General features: G+C 43.2%; 1 non-coding gene across 1 annotated transcript; it reads right to left on the bottom strand.

Moving 5' to 3' along the window:
- Positions 1-2010: 2010 nt before the first annotated feature.
- LOC111591374 (small nucleolar RNA Z105) lies at positions 2011-2078 on the bottom strand. The gene has a single exon (XR_004858011.1). It is a non-coding gene; the product is annotated as a small nucleolar RNA Z105 (small nucleolar RNA).
- Positions 2079-5009: the final 2931 nt, after the last annotated feature.

Below are 5009 nucleotides of genomic sequence, written 5' to 3'. Positions count from 1 at the left end.
CTTGATGAGTTGGTACGCCTTGCTTGTTTTCCATCCACACCATCAAAAGTCTGCATAAACACCATTCGATGTAAACTAAAAAAAGGAAGGATTGACATGATATTTCAATAAAAAAATGAAGCTATTAGATCCCAGGAAAATCGAAAACCCCAATCAAAAGTTCAGAAAGATATTCAGGGATGCTAAGATCCACAAAATTGATTATGAAAACCTAGATATCATGGATGTGAAGATGCCTTGAATTAAAAAGAAGTGCTAGAAGTGCACATAAAGACTTTCAAACCTAATAAAGAAAGAGAAGCAGATCATGAGGAACATTAGATTAATCACAGATCACATGTGCGTGTAACAATCAATTCACAATCAACTCACAGAAGAACTCAATGACCTCATTGGCTGTCATGCCATCCAAGTTTCCCTAATCCGTGTTCAACCTGCAGAAATGTCAAATTCACATATTAAAGAAAATCAGAAATATCATAGGAACACCTAGTACACAGGAACAATAAATCACAGACACCGACCAACGGGGCTTGCTACAATAAAAAAGTATTATGATCAGCAAGACCACAATTAGTTTAATAATATCAACATCTTTCACTTTCCACCATCAGTCTACCCATTCCTGATGAAGATCCTAGCATACCAAAATACCAAGGTCCATGACATGTAGGCTATCCCATAAGTGCATCCAATTCCAAGGCCTTGCTGATATCAGTAGATGACGAATTAAGACAGGCTGCATTCTGTATAGACATGCAAAAGAACCAAATAATGTGTCAGTATATTGTGCCTGCAAGTTTTCTACACACATCGACAAAAGACTGATTCTAGCAGCAAGTGTTCTACACACATCAAAGAAAGATTGATTTTTGGAGAAAAAACAAAGAGGCCCATAGTATCTGAAACCAGTTTTAGATAGAATAAAATACCCAGATTTATGTCTGTCCCCACGTTCATTCATGTTCTACAAACAAAGGATCAGGGGAATACCATCTATTTATCTGATTACCTATTAGCACGGACATTCTGCTGCTTCAACATGCCCCCTCATCAATGGCCGACATCACCTACAAAACAGTGAGGGCTCTCAGTTGGTTGGACCTGGCATTTGGTCTTCTCATGGCAAAACATCTATAGAGGCTCTGCTTGCCTCTGAGACCTCAAAACAGTAAGATGGTTACAAAAAATATGACTCGACAATAGTAGGCCGAAACTTCTGTTGGACAGTCTATGGAGTTTCATTCAACCTATTAGAGTCTTAAGTATGATAAAGGGTCAAGCTATTAACACATGTTGTGTGAAGTTCTGGAAGAAATTGCTTAATCATCAACCTATTTCCTTCTTGAATAACCTGTCTTAAGAGGAGCCAAATGTCACCAAAGCGGTTTTATACCATAGCAACATATTTCTAAGGTAAATTACTTACATCAATTCACATGAAATGAATTCAATTCCCTATTTTAGACTCCAATATTTCCCATGGCATTTTTGTGCACTTCATCTTTGTTCAGTTTTTGAACATCCAAGTTCTTCAAACTCGATTCTAAACTGAAGAACGAGCTCCGTTGTACATAAATGAGAATATGCTTCAGTAAGTCACTTCGTCAAGTACAACCGTATGCATCTCTCGGCACACACCACTTCGGACATAGAAAACAAATTCTTTTACATACCAATAACAATAAAAACTGGAGAAAAAAATTTAGCCTAAATCCTTGTACCTGTATTGTTGTTGGAAATCCAGCAAGCTGTCGAACTTAATAAGGTCAGCGAGCGAAGGGATCTGGTCCTCCATCTCAAATAGCAGGCCTTAAGAGATCTCCTATGCGAAGTAGATCGTGAACTCAATCTTTTCTCTGTAGCTCCACTCATTGTCACCACTCCGCACGTACAACTTGGAATCCTCCCTTTCCCACCTAATCATTCAGCTGATTTATACGAAGAAACAAACAAATAAACAGTCGGGTCTATACAAAGAAACAAGTGTAACTTGCAGTAAATGGGCATTCAGAATGATTAGAAGGTATTTCTCATCAATTAGATTAGACACATCAAGGTCTTCCTCATTATGCCCGCACTGTACAAACTTCCGCCAACAAATAAACTAAAACTTGTATCAGAACAACAACGAAAGCAGGGGGAAATCAGTTGGTTAGAGTTCTCTTAGATAAATGCCTCGATTGTCCCCATGGTTCAGCCATCGAAGAGATGGTGAAGACAACCAACCACCATCATATGCTCAACTACCACTATTGCTTCAGCTCATATCCATGTATTCACGCCGGTCTCAATTTGGCCAGTGCATAGGCTGAGCATCTGTGACACATCATATAAAAAAACCTACGAAAATCTATTGTAGTATTAGTTCAGTGATAGTAGAAAATATCCAAACGGGCACTTAGAGGCCCATGTGCCCTCCTCCAAATCCAATACGGCCATGCCAATAGGACTGTAAGGAACCTGAATTGCTGCTTCTGTTTTATGCCAACATGTTCTTCTTTATTCTACTACCCGGTACTCATCACCCACCAACTGATAAATTATTAATCATGGATGCTGGGATGGGAACGCTCACCGACAACATTCTGATCACCAGATGAACTGGCATTGATTGATAAGCAGATCACACATGTTGCTCCCATCTATCCAATGCTTCAAGCTGGTGCACACTAACTGCTTCTGCACATAACTCTTGGAATTCCATTCTTCTATGCGCTTAACTAAAAAGAATATCTAGTTATAGAGTAGGACTTTGGTACAATTTTTTGCATGAACAAAATGGTGTCATATGATACAAACCAAATGTACTGAAACAAGAACATCTTGAACTCGCGATTCCTTCATTGTATCATCAGCTTCTCTCGTTAATGCCTAAACAGTGTGAAGCAAAAAAATATTAGATTTACACAAAAAAATAAGGACATGCTATATTCTAGCATTAACCAATCTGGAATTAGGTGTAGCTATGAGTCTATGACCTAACCATTCTGATATTGCCAAGAGTGATGCATCCATTCCTGTCTGGTTCCAATAAAAAATTGTGATTTCAGATAGAAAGGCTCGTCTACAGTTAAGGTATTTGATAGAGCATGTAGCAGTTCAAGAATACATCAATCACTACAGATTGCTGGTATTTAGAAAAGATTATGAACACATATGACACCAGATAGTGGAACAGTCTGAGTATAACTGTCTGAGTATGGTAATTAAATCAAGAGATTTTAGAACATAGAAATAATGAACTGAAATCATAACGGAAACAACAGCAAAAAAACAGCGCTAACTGCATCTTGCTAGCCAGCAAACATTTACAACACCTTGTTATCATCTCAGATAATGAATTTCGAAGAAAAAAGATGGTAAGCATTCAACCCCAGTGCCAGTAAGAATTTCTAAGATAACACAACAATGTTCTTTCTCAATACAAATCAATACACACACCAAAAGTATGAGTTGACCACTCATGGATGGCGAGCCTGTTACTCCCTATAATTCTTTCATGCTCATAAATACAAAGGAACAGGGCATCCAATTTGAGAGCATATCAATGTCGACAATTATAGGATGTCGCACACATGGTGCCATGCAACAATGACACATATAATATATTTTCTTTCCCTCTATACTTTTGAGCCACACTTGCTGTTCTTCAATTTCATAAACCGTGGTCTAAAAAATAAATATGCAAAATCATATCGAAAGGCGTTTCTGAAACCATGCCTTTTAGACTTCAGAAAACTTGATTTTTTTTTCCTTAACTGCAGGCGGTGGAATAGAGTTTCTCTTAACTGTTGGTGGTGGAATAGATTTCAAAAAAATGGATTTAAACATCGGGTTAGATTTTTATGACAGTTAGGCTTAAACTCCTCTATCACACCGGTGTAAGAACACAAAAAAATCCCCAAATATTGCTGATCCACCATCATTGCTTTGGTATAGCGATTATGGTGTGACAATAAATCGATTCATACGCTAATACATCTGAATTCCCGGAAGGCTCCCTTGATGGTGAGCAGAATAGTAAAGGTGTCAATGGCGGGGAGGTCAATGGCGAGCCCCACCTCTAGCAGGTAGTCGATGCCCCGGTCTCCTAACAGATCCTTCATCAGCAGCACGATGAAGTCGTACGGCACCTTCAATGGCAACTCCAGCTTGGTGCTGCCCCTCGTCGCAATCCACCCATTTCTATACCCCGAATTAAGTACATCCGGTCAGATCCCTAAGGATTGGGTGCCGGCAGGGGACCAGGGCGACCGAACCACGCACCTTTGGGCCGAGGAGGCACACAAGAAACAGATCGACTGGCGTAGGAACAAAGCGAGCAAGGAAGAGGGGGCTTACGAGTCGAGGAGGAGGACGTCGGCGTGGCCCTGCATGGTCTTGGCGAGGAGGGAGCCGGCGACGTCGCCGCGAAGCACAACTACCATCGCCTTCTCCCCCGCCTCCGCCATTGCCAGAGCTAGGTTGTTTCCATGCAGTACCTTGTTGCACAAATGTCTTTGGCTGCTTCTATCCTTACCCCATGCTAGAGGGGCGGCTCAGAAGGCGAGGGCGCGCAGGTGAGGGCACTGCGAGGGTCTGGCACCGTGCGTGGAGCGGAACGGGGGGCGGGACATCTTCCCTACCGCGGGAATGGTGGGGCTCGGGCAAATAACATCGTGGGGGAGGCGGGCAGGCGGGGCATGGTGTGGACGCCCTCACGGGGGGTGTGGGAGGGGGAGGGCAGCGCCATGGATGTCGCGGCGAGATTTGCGGTGGTGCGCGCTGGGAGTTGCGCGAGATCCACGTTTGGCGTGCTGGCGGTCGCGGATGTGGCTCCCCATCGTGGGAGGCAGGGTGGGCGAGGTCGCGGATGTGGCGGTCGCTGATGGCGCTCCCCATCGTGAGAGGCAGGGTGGGCGAGGTCGACGGCGAGATAGATGGGGTAGCAGATGGGAGCGCGGGGGCGACGCGGGATGCAGGGAAGGTGCGACGCTGGCGGGGGCGGGATTGCAGGGAGGGGACGA

The sequence above is a fragment of the Zea mays genome, chromosome 4 (assembly GCF_902167145.1).
Source record: "Zea mays cultivar B73 chromosome 4, Zm-B73-REFERENCE-NAM-5.0, whole genome shotgun sequence".
In the NCBI taxonomy this organism is placed as follows: domain Eukaryota; kingdom Viridiplantae; phylum Streptophyta; class Magnoliopsida; order Poales; family Poaceae; genus Zea; species Zea mays.
The sequence above is the reverse complement of the archived record's forward strand: the minus strand, read 5'-3'. Positions and strand labels throughout refer to the sequence as shown.